Source organism: Lissotriton helveticus, chromosome 5_1 (assembly GCF_964261635.1).
Source record: "Lissotriton helveticus chromosome 5_1, aLisHel1.1, whole genome shotgun sequence".
Taxonomy (NCBI): Eukaryota; Metazoa; Chordata; class Amphibia; order Caudata; family Salamandridae; genus Lissotriton; species Lissotriton helveticus.
The window spans coordinates 1,657,369,183-1,657,382,413 of NC_136065.1; positions in this window are offsets into that span (position 1 = coordinate 1,657,369,183).

Consider the following 13,231-nt stretch of genomic DNA (forward strand, 5'->3'; position numbering starts at 1 on the left):
GCTAACAGCATGCACAATGTCGCACATGGCACACACATGACGTGGTCACACAGGGTCATGCTGTGCGGCTATGACACCTCTGTGACAGTGGGCATGTTCCTGTCATCATGTGCCAGTTCCCTGTACTGAATTGTGGGCCATTCGAGTGTTCATGTGCCTCGCAACATGTTGCTGATGTTACTCGGGTGGAAATTGTTGAATGCATGTGATGCACATGTGCTTCATTATTGATGACATGTTGTGCAAGCTATTCACACATCAACTGAGGCACAGGGTCACAATCCCTGTGCTTCTTCAATGTCTGCCACACCTGGCCCATCCTGATGTATGTGTGCCATGCTGATGTATGCATCCACATCGTTGACATGAGTGTAGACTACATCCCTGCTATGTGATTTCCTGGTGTAACTCTCCCAATGGTGACATGAAGGTGGACAGGGACGCAGCCTACACAATCGTTCACTTGACCGTGTCTGACGCACTGTACCCCAATGGTACGTGCGTGTGTCGGCCTCGTTTCCCTATTGCATTTCGGCTATACGCGAGCTAAGCGTACCCCAATGGTACGTGCGTGTGTCGGCCTCGTTTCCCTATTGCATTTCGGCTATACGCGAGCTAAGCCTACCCCAATGGTACGTGCGTGTGTCGGCCTCGTTTCCCTATTGCATTTCGGCTATACGCGAGCTAAGCGTACCCCAATGGTACGTGCGTGTGTCGGCCTCGTTTCCCTATTGCATTTCAGCTATACGCGAGCTAAGGGTACCCCAATGGTACGTGCATGCGTGTGTCGGCCTCGTTTCCCTATTGCATTTCGGCTATACGCGAGCTAAGCGTACCCCAATGGTACGTGCGTGTGTTGGCCTCGTTTCCCTATTGCATTTCGGCTATACGCGAGCTAAGCGTACCCCAATGGTACGTGCGTGCGTGTGTTGGCCTCGTTTCCCTATTGCATTTCGGCTATACGCGAGCTAAGCGTACCCCAATGGTACGTGCGTGTGTACGCATCGTTACACCATTAAATGTGTTGCATTGGCAATGGCAATGTCACCGTACTTGGGTGGGAATTTTAAAAAATGCATAGGGAACAACTAGGGTAACAGTGTACTGTTCAAAATGCAACCAGGTTGTCATGGATACGGAGTTTTTTTAAACTCCTACAGGTGTCCTGGAAAAATCAGTTTGGAAAAAGTATACAATGTTGCGAAAGTTGTTGTTCAGCTCTGGCTCTATTTTCAAACCATGCATATGTGTGTCATGGGCTTAGGTGTGATGTGATTGGATGGAACATATGATGCAAATTATGGTGGCCTATCACACACTACTCCTTGGACTCACAGACCCTCTGCAGCACAGATATAAGGCAGCATGTGGCTGTGGAAGGGCACTTGCCTGCACAACATTGGTGTGGTAACCACAGCTGCTGTCTCTGAATCCTCTGAACCCTGATTAGCTGAACATGGAGAGGGCACCTGCATTCACTGATGGTGAGAACAAGGCCCTGCTGGATGCCCTCCTACCAAACTTCAGCAAGCTGTATGGGAGACCAGAGGATCAGGTGAGTGATGTTTGCAATACCTTGGAGTGTGCACCTGTTGTGTGTGTGACATCATAGCCACTGTGTATGTATAGTGGATAGATGCAATGTTGTTGTGAGTGAGTGCCAGGGTGCACAGTGTTGTTACAAGAGAGTTATTTGTTGTAGTGTGGTGTGTGACAGCATGTCATGTGCTGCAGTGCACCCAGATGTAGCATATATTGTTCAGTGAGTGCCATGCTCAAAGAGTGTTTTGCAGCCCTAATGTCATCTGTAGAATTTCAATGTGATGCAATGCAGTTGTGTTTTCACACAGGCCACATACTCCTGGACAATGATGCAAATGTGTGTGGCATACGATGCCCTGTTGTCCTCATGTATTTTGTGCACATATGGGTGTCTTGGGAACATGGACCAGGTATACTGATGTTCTTTTACTTTACATTTGTGACAGGTATCTGCCTATGAGAAGGGTGAAATCTGGGTGGACATCGCCAGGGCTGTCAGGAGAGAGGGGGGGCCTCGCAGGAGGCTTCGAAACATAAAGAAGAGGTGGCAGGACATCCGGTGCTGGAGCCGCCGCATCGCCCGAGTCCAGCTGAAGCTGGAAGCTCCACGCCGGCATGGCGGCAGCCGCAACCTCACCCCCAACATGCTCCGGGTCCTGGAAGTGGTGTTCCCAGAACTCCATAGGCAGTTGCAGGAGGGACAGCAGCACGAAGGGGGTAGGTACATGTCTGTTTGTTGTCATGTGTGTGTGAAATGGTACCTGAAGTGCTCCAAGGCATGGTCACACTCCCATAGTTTGAGTGGTATGGTCAGACAGGCACTTCATGCATTGGCATTTGATTGTCCCTGTGTCAGCAGCTGCTTCTTTACATGGCTTGCCCTACTCCACATTAGAGCTTTGCTTTGGCTAATGCTTGTTTTTGACAGGTACTCCTATGGTGCAATGTCTCAGTATGCATCTTCCTTTGCACATCATCATGTTGTAGGGGGGTCTGTGACACCTGTTGGTACCTTAAATGTAGCACCACATGTGCACTGTGTCTGCCCTTCTTCATATTTTGGCACTGTTCTTGAGTCTCAACATGTGTTTTCTGCACAAGTCAGCCTCAGTGGCCTTTGTCCATGGTACACTTTCAAATTATCTTGTGTTAGCTACAGGTGCACAATGTACATGTGCTATATTTTGGGATTATGCATACTCACACTGGGCAGTGCGTGTGTGCATATTCTCAAAATGTGTTGCATGTTCTTTGTACATAGTATTGATGGTCTGCCACACAATGTGACTTTGGGTGTAGAAAGCTGTGATGGCAGTGTGAGGTGATGGAACACTTGTTTCAGGTCCCAGGATGGCATCACTTGGCAGTTCGGCCAGGACTTTTCTAATGTGGCACAAAGTCAAAGCGATTCTAACATGACCAGGTCTTGATTTGGGTGGCAGGGTTGGCTAATGAACTGTGATGCATCATCAGCTATCCTGTTGTCAGGCAGTGGATCATGATTGTGTCTCTCATACAAGTATTTGCCTTGCCTATACCTTGTCTCCTACCATACATTGAGCGTTGTGTCTCTGACATTTGTCCACAAGTAAACTTGTCATTATGCAGAGTTCTGTGTCATGTGACTCATGATGCATGCCATGTTGAGAAATGAGGCCAAATGATTTGCAGCTGATATGTCTGATGTGTACAGGTGACTGATATGTTTTCATTCTTCTCCTTGCTCACAGCATCATCATCTGAATCTGGAGGAGACACAGGCGCGGATCAGGCAGAGGGACACACCGACAGTGCCACCTGCTTTGAGGTGTCAGAGGGAGGCAGTGGCACAGAGTGTGAGGAGAGTCGGCAGGCCGGACGACATGTGACTGACACATCTTACCATGCCGACGACTCCGAGTCAGACTCTCAGGAGGGGGGGAATATGCAGCAATGGTCACTCCTTCATCTTTGGCTGCCCTCCCCTCCTCCAGTCCCATCTCCACCCTCCCAGTCCTTGGTGTGCCTAGGGTCCGTGCTAGCCCCCGTGTCTCCTTTGTTCCCGGCACCGCAGCCCCTGCCCCTGTGTCCCCTGCTGCCCTCAGTGCTGAGACTGTGGACCTACTCCGGCAGATTGCAGTAGGTCAGACATCCATGCTGACTGTCCTCCATGGACATATACAACTGATGACACAGGTGGTGACGTTCATGGAGGGCATGTCATCAGCCATGTCTGATCTGCGTCGGAGTGTGGCTGCCATTGAATCAACACTGACGGCACCTCTGTACACCCAGCAGCATCTGTCCCCCCCATCCTTCAGAGCCATCCACCTCTGCCTCTCACATACCTACACAGCATACACGCACACGCCACAGGTCAGACACACCCAGCGCACACACACAGCATAAGAAGCTCAAAGCTCCACGCACACAGTCTCAAGGGCAAGTAGGCACACCCACAGGGAGAGGGGAGACACCTCACACACGCATCCACACACCCAGTAGGACAGACTCACAGCCCTGTACCTCCACCCCCAATGTGTCCCCGGGTTCAGGTGGTAGTTTTTCCGCACTGGCTGAGGTGTGCAGCCAGGTTTTTGAATCTACTTTCGGCGATGCCCCAACCAGTGTGGATGAATCCACTTCACCTGCACCCACTCCACCTGTCCTTCCCTCTCCTGTCCATGCGGTGCCGGAGGATTCCACAGATGGTGCCCCCATAGTCAGCACAGCTGATTAAACGCCATGTGCAGGCAGGTTTGGGTGAGATAACACCCATGGAGGCACAAACTGTTGCAGAGACTCTATTGGACTGGCCATTGGCCTTTAATGAGCGAGGACTCTCATTTGCTTTTCTTTTGTGAATCCGCTCATAAAATAAAGCTAATTTTTTGATTTTCAGATTTGTAGTTTGTGTGATGATGTCTGTGACTGCTGTGTGCCTGGGAGCTGGTGTGATGTTCACATTTAGGTCTGCTAAAATGTGTCTATCTCCGGAGGGTAATGAGGTTGACAATGGTATGTTTTTGATGTACGAGCTGGGCAGTGGTGGGGGTGTTAGAGACACACACACACACTCTGATGCTGGGCAGTGGTGGGAAGTGGTGGGCACTCTGATGCTGGGAAGTGGTGGGCACTCTGATGCTGGGAAGTGGTGGGCACTCTGATGCTGGGCAGTGATGGGCACTCTGATGCTGGGCAGTGGTGGGCACTCTGATGCTGGGCAGTGGTGGGCACTCTGATGCTGGGCAGTGGTGGGAAGTGGTGGGCACTCTGATGCTGGGCAGTGGTGGGAAGTGGTGGGCACTCTGATGCTGGGCAGTGGTGGGCACTCTGATGCTGGGCAGTGGTGGGAAGTGGTGGGCACTCTGATGCTGGGCAGTGGTGGGCACTCTGATGCTGGGCAGTGGTGGGCACTCTGATGCTGGGCAGTGGTGGGCAGTGGTGGATGTGTTTACTATACACCAGTTAGACTAACGTTGATATAGCAGTCGTATGTCCCATACGTCTATTGCACTGGTGATGTGCGGTGACTTACCATACCCCGTGGTCGATGACGTAGGTGCGGCCTGTCACCGTATTACACTAGTGATGTGCAGTGACTTACCGTACCCCGTGGTCGATGACGTAGGTTCGCCCTGTCACCGTATTGCTCTACTGATGTGCGGTGACGTTCCGTACCCTGTGGTCGATGACGTAGGTGCGGCCTGTCACCGGGGCTGTCACCGTATTACACTAGTGATGTGCGGTGACTTACCGTACCCCGTGGTCGATGACATAGGTTTGCCCTGTCACCGTATTGCTCTACTGATGTGCAGTGACGATCCGTACCCCGTGGTCGATGACATAGGTGCGGCCTGTCACCGGGGCTGTCACCGTATTACACTAGTGATGTGCGGTGACTTACCGTACCCCGTGGTCGATGACGTAGGTGCGGCCTGTCACCGTATTACACTAGTGATGTGCGGTGACTTACCGTACCCCGTGGTCAATGACGTAGGTGCGCCCTGTCACCCTATAACACTAGTGATGTGCGGTGACGTTCCGTACCCCGTGGTCGATGGCGTAGGTTCGCCCTGTCACCGTATTGCTCTACTGATGTGCGGTGACGTTCCGTACCCCGTGGTCGATGACGTAGGTGCGGCCTGTCACCGTATTACACTAGTGATGTGCCGTGACGTTCCGTACCCCGTGGTCGATGACGTAGGTTCGCCCTGTCACCGTATTGCTCTACTGATGTGCGGTGACGTTCCGTACCCCGTGGTCGATGACGTAGGTTCGCCCTGTCACCGTATTGCTCTACTGATGTGCGGTGACTTACCGTACCCCGTGGTCGATGACGTTGGTGGCCCCGCCCACGTATTACTCTACTGTTGTGCGGTGACGTACCGTGCCCCGTGATCGATGACGAAGATACGGCCTCCCTCCGTATTACACTAGTGATGTGCGGGAGTGTGTGGCGCAACATACCCAGACATTACAATCGTGCAATGGCGATGTGCCCGTCTGGCTACACGTACAGGTATGTTGGACTTCGTTGTGCTCACCTTCTGCGCCGTCGTCGGTTTCTAAGTACGAGGTGGTGGCCGTACAGGATAGGGATGAGACGGACGATGGCGTTCATGTCCTGCTTGTCGTGTACCGGGTGCGGGTCTTGCCGGAGTGTGGGTTTACGGTAGTTTAGAGCTCTCGTAGCAAAAGAGCCGTACGGAGTGTGTGCAACACGGATCGTACTTCCTGGTTCAGAAGGCGCGGTCTATTTACGTACGGACGCTGCGTGGTGCGTCAGCCGACTGCAATTCGTATGGATTTTCGATTTGTACGGGCTTTTTTACGAGTCGTACGGAGTGACGCTTTGATTTGTGATCGTACTTGCTGATTCGTACGGGGACGCCTACAGGAGCGATTCGTACGGGGAAAAACGCTACGAACAGCAATTCGGAGCGCTTTTTACCGGATCGGAATTGACGCCTTAGTGTTGTCTGGTCAGTGAGCTGAGAAGAGTGTGTAACAAGTTCCACCATTTATAATAATTTGAAGGTGGTGGATAAAGAGGAAATTAAAGTTATAACTATAACTTTAGAATTGTTTAAGTTTCTGTAGTTTAAACTTGGCTTGTATAGGGAAAATAACTAATAAGGGAAAAAAGGTGTAATCATAAGCGAGCCCTGGAAAAAGCGAAGATATCATGGGATGAGGATATCTGGTCAGGCCTAATAGTGCGGCCAAATCCAAGGATCAGGCAGGCTTTTGGAGCTTGCTAGCGAAAGGGAATAAAACAGGAAGGACCCCAAAAGACCTATTGCTTGATGAAAATACCTGTGTTGCACATTTTTCCCGCCTTTATTCAGAAACTATTGGGGTGCAATTTGTGATAACTAAAGACATGGAGATTACTGCAAAGGCTGCTAATCTGCACTTTAGTCTAAAAGAAACAATACAGGCTATCGAGGCAGTTAAATCAGGGAAAGCTCCTGGGCCTGACAAAATTCCAGGAGACCTATTAAAACATGATATCAGAGTTTGGGGACCATATATAAATAATCTTTGTAACACAATAGCCGGATTTGCATCAATACCAGAAACATGGAAAGGGGCGGAAATTGTTACAATTTTTAAAAAGGGCAATCGGTATGATCCAGGAAATTATCGCCCCATTAGTTTGATTGATATCATACAAAACTTTTTTGCTTGGCACATTTTAAGCAGACTAACGGAGTGGATTGAAGAGGTCAAATTACTTTCAAGATATCAGGCTGGGTTTAGGGAAAAAAACAGCACAATTGACCAAGTTTTTTGATTTACCTGTATATGCTGGAAGTATATAAACATAAGGAAGGGCAGTTTGTACATTGCCTTTGTGGATATAAAGGCAGCATTCGATCTGGTACCCCTGAACTTGTTGTGGGATTCATTGAAAATAATAAAGCTCCACGATAGAAACTTCGCCAAAGTAATATGGGGGCAGAGGGGAGAACTTACTAAGGCAATACCAGTGAGAAGGGGTGTACGCCAGGGATGCGTATTGGGTAACTACACAAAATATTGAGTAGAAAATATCGACTTACATACATATCGACTTAAATATAGAATGGACAAAATATCAAATGGACAGAATATAGTCAACAAAAATATCGAATTTAAGGTAAGTAATGTAATATCGATTTTTATAAAAATAGAAAGTCAAAATATCGAAGTATATAATATAGGTTATTAAAATATATCGAATTTTTAATAATATCAAATTTTTTAAAGTGTTTTGTATGTTAGTATATGTGTGAAAAGTGTATTTTTTTGTAATTTATTTTAAGCAATGAATTATATGTTATTTAATTTTTGCGTAATTTAATTCTGTAGCGGGTTGTGGGTTTATAGGGGAATAGGGTGGGAATTATTTTAATTATATTAAATTAAATATTAGTTTTTTGAAATTATTAATTATTTTTAATTTAATTTTGCATTTTATTTCTGTAGCGGGTTGTGGGTTTATAGGGGAATAGGGTGGGAAATAATTTAATTGTAAGTAATTAAATATTTTTATTTATTTATTTGGTATTTATTTTGAATTAATTGTTAATACATTTTTATTGGCAATTAATACATTTTTAATTAGTAATTAATTTTTATTAATTGATTAATTAATAATGATGTGAATTTTAATAATTTATTTTCCGTAGCGGTTTGTGGGTTTATAGGGGAATAGGGTGGAAAGTTAATTAATTGATAATTAATTAAATATTTTTATTTATTTATTGGTATTTATTTTGAATTAATTGGTAATTAATTTTTAATTATTAAAATAATTAATTGTTTATTAGCAATTAATTTTTTAATAGTTAATGAATTTTAATAATTAATATTTATTTGAATTTTTTATTGATTAATTATTATATTATAGTACATTGGTAATTACTTTTAATTAATTTTTTATTGGTATTGATATTTACTTTATTTGTATTAACATATTAAATATTTACTTTCCATACTGTTAAGCTCACTAGAGTGGGAATTCAAAATATAGAATGGACAAAATATCAAATGGACAGAATATAGTCAACAAAAATATCAAATTTAAGGTAAGTAATGTAATATCGATTTTTATAAATATAGAAAGTCAAAATATCGAAGTATATAATATAGGTTATTAAAATATATCCAATTTTTAATAATATCAAATTTTTTAAAGTGTTTTGTATGTTAGTATATGTGTGAAAAGTGTATTTTTTTTTGCAATTTATTTTAAGTAATGAATTATATGTTATTTAATTTTTGCGTAATTTAATTCTGTAGCGGGTTGTGGGTTTATAGGGGAATAGGGTGGGAATTATTTTAATTATATTAAATTAAATATTAGTTTTTTGAAATTATTAATTATTTTTAATTTAATTTTGCATTTTATTTCTGTAGCGGGTTGTGGGTTTATAGGGGAATAGGGTGGGAAATAATTTAATTGTAAGTAATTAAATATTTTTATTTATTTATTTGGTATTTATTTTGAATTAATTGTTAACACATTTTTATTGGCAATTAATACATTTTTAATTAGTAATTAATTTTTATTAATTGATTAATTAATAATGATGTGAATTTTAATAATTTATTTTCCGTAGCGGTTTGTGGGTTTATAGGGGAATAGGGTGGAAAGTTAATTAATTGATAATTAATTAAATATTTTTATTTATTTATTGGTATTTATTTTGAATTAATTGGTAATTAATTTTTAATTATTAAAATAATTAATTGTTTATTAGCAATTAATTTTTTAATAGTTAATGAATTTTAATAATTAATATTTATTTGAATTTTTTATTGATTAATTATTATATTATATTACATTGGTAATTACTTTTAATTAATTTTTTATTGGTATTGATATTTACTTTATTTGTATTAACATATTAAATATTTACTTTCCATACTGTTAAGCTCACTAGAGTGGGAATTCAAAATATAGAATGGACAAAATATCAAATGGACAGAATATAGTCAACAAAAATATCAAATTTAAGGTAAGTAATGTAATATCGATTTTTATAAATATAGAAAGTCAAAATATCGAAGTATATAATATAGGTTATTAAAATATATCCAATTTTTAATAATATCAAATTTTTTAAAGTGTTTTGTATGTTAGTATATGTGTGAAAAGTGTATTTTTTTTTGCAATTTATTTTAAGTAATGAATTATATGTTATTTAATTTTTGCGTAATTTAATTCTGTAGTGGGTTGTGGGTTTATAGGGGAATAAGGTGGGAATTAATTTAATTATATTAAACCAAATATTAATTTTTTGAAATTATTAAATATTTTTATTTAATTTGGCATTTTAGTTCTGTAGCGGGTTGTGGGTTTATAGGGGAATAGGGTGGGAATTAATTTAATTATATTAAACTAAATATTAATTTTTTGAAATTATTAATTATTTTTATTTAATTTGGCATTTTAGTTCTGTAGCGGGTTGTGGGTTTATAGGGGAATAGGGCGGGAAATAATTTAATTGTAATTAATTAAATATTTTTATTTATTTATTGGTATTTATTGTGAATTAATTATCAATTAATTTTTAATTGGCAATTAATAAATTTTTAATTGGTAATACATTTTTATTAATTGATTAATTGATCATTATCAGAATTGTATTAATTTATTTTCTGTAGCGGGTTGTGGGTTTATAGGGGAATAGGGTGGAAAGTTACTTAATTGATAATTAATTAAATATTTTTATTTATTTATTGGTATTTTTATTTTGAATTAATTGGTAATTAATTTATAATTATTAATTAATTAATTGTTAATTGGTAATCAATTTGTTTTAATAGTTAATACATTTTAAGAATTAATATTTATTTGTATTTTTAATTGATTAATTATTATATAATATTAAATTGGTAATTACTTTTAATAATGTTTTTATTGGTATTGATATTTACTTTATTTGTATTAACATATTAAATATTTACTTTCCCTACTGTTAAGCTCACTAGAGTGGGAATAGTAATTTTTACACCTATGCTATCCAACGCTTTCCCCACTATTGCACTCTCTGGAGTGGGAATAGTAATTTTTACCCCAACGCTATCCAACGCTTTCCCTACTGTTGCACTCTCTGGAGTGGGAATAGTAATTTTTACCCTCCCACTATCTAACCCTTTCCCTACTGTTGCACTCTGTGGAGTGGGAAGAGTAATTTTTGCCCCTACGCTATCCAACGCTTTCCCTACTGTTGCACTCACTGGAGTGGGAATAGTAATTTTTACCCCTACGCTATCCAACGCTTTCCCTACTGTTGCAATCTCTGGAGTGGGAATAGTAATTTTTACCCCTACGCTAACCAACGCTTTCCCTACTGTTGCACTCACTGGAGTGGGAATAGTAATTTTACCCCTACACTATCCAACGCTTTCCCTACTGTTGCACTCTCTGGAGTGGGAATAGTAATTTTTACTCTACGCTATCCAAAGCTTTCCCTACTGTTGAACTCACTGAAGTGGGAATAGTCATTTTTACCCCTACGCTATCCAACGCTTTCCCTACTGTTGCACTCACTGGAGTGGTAGTAGTAAATTTTACCCTCCCGCTATCCTTCGGTAAAATATTGTATTTTTTTATTAATATTATGGTAATATATATATGTATATGTATTTATTAAAGCTCCACACCGTATCCCCTTAATCCTGTCTTCTTGGAAGTATTAAGGGGACACGGTGTGGAGCTTTAATATTGGCGCGGTACACCGCTGCGCTGCAGCACCCGCCTTTGGAGTGACTCGCTATTGGTGTAATTTTGGAGCAGGATATATATATATATGTATATATATATGTGTTTAAAAAAATAAAATTACATGTTTTTTATAGCTTAAATTAATAATTTAATAATTTTAATGTCATTTAAGTATTTTGAAGTATGTTTTAGTTAATTATTTTTAATATTTCATTTATTTTAAATTACTTTTAAGACATTTAAAAAATTCGATATTTTGACTAACTATATTTTTTAACGTTATTTTTGATTCGATATTTTTGTACTTACCTATTTGTATATAGGAATTCAATATTTTTGTATTCGATATTTTATCTTCGATATTTTTGTAAGTCTATATTTTTTAAATCGATATTATGTCAGTGATCTGCGTATTGGCACCTACCCTCTCCTCACTATGGGGTCGATTCCGATTCGAGAAAAAAACGTCCGTACGATTTGTATCCGGTGCCCTCTCCGTACGAATCGTACCCGTCCGTCCGAGTCGCAAAGTACGATCCGTATTCCGTGAATCCGTCCGAATCGTCGCGATCCGTACGTATTGCAAGGCTGAAACCGTGAACCGTACGACTCGTACAAATGCCGTACTACCCGACGAGTACGATCCGGACCGGGGTATGAGGACGCGATTCGTACGGTCCACGTCAGGTAAGGGCGAGTCGTACGGAAAAGCACACAAACACATACACACCGTACGGTCCGAACACCCCATGATCGCAGGGGTACGCACCGTACCCCTGCATTCATGGGGTGTACGAGCCGTACCCCATTGTACGATCGGTGTACGAGCCATTCCCCCATTGTACGATTGATGTACAAGCCGTACCCCCATTGTACGATTGGTGTACGAGCCGTACCCCATGTACGATCAGTGTACGAGCCGTACCCCCATTGTACGATCGGTGTACGAGCGGTACCTCCATTGTACGATCGGTGTACGAGCCGTACCCCATGTACGATCGGTGTACGAGCCATACCCCCATCGTACAATGGGGGTACGGCTCGTACACCGATGGAGCTGTACACCGATCGTACGATGGGAGTACGGCTCATATACCCCATGATCGCAGGGGTACGGTGCGTACCCTTGCGATCATGGGGGGTACGCACCGTACCCGGAGGGCCGTTCCGTACCTGTTTCGGCGCGAACTCTGCTTTTACGGCTGTTTTCAGCTCCAGTAGAAAAAGGGTCGTACGGTGCGTACCCGACACGTATCGTACTTGCTGGGTCGTAAAAACCAGCCGCGAACCATACAAATGTCGCGTACAGCGGGTTCCGAGGGAGAATCGTACGGAGATTAGAGTCGTACGGTGTCTTGTACGACTCGTACCTAGGACGGCTCCTGGTACGAATCGTACTTCGTCGTACGTACGGGGGACGTTGCAGGGTACGATTCATATTCAGGTTTTTCCTGAATCGGAATCGACGCCTTTATGTAAATGATATCCCCCAATACTTGGAAGACTGTAATAATGACTCACCTAAGTTGGGAGGCGAAGTGGTACCAGGATTACTATTTGCTGATGATACCATTTTAATCTCGCAACCCCCTAGGGGATTGCAATGTTTAATGGATTCTTTTTAAATGTACTGTACTAAGAAAGGTCTCGAAATTAATTCCAGCAAAACTAAATACATGTCAATAAACCCTCATAGATATTTGAAAAGGAATTTAGTGCTAAATAATCACAAATTAGAATATGTGCAAAGTTTTAATTATCTAGGCATCACATTAGATACAAAACTGACCTGGAAGCCACAACTGGAAAAAATAGGATAATTTTGCTTCAAAACTCAACTCCCATTCTGAAGAAACATGGGGCGAGTATTTCAAAAGCAGTATCCCCCGCTCTAGAGGTTTTTGAATCTAAAGACCAATCAGCTGCTCTATATAGACCAGAAATATGGGGGCCATATTGCAGAACGAATTTGGAATTGGGAGAAAATTA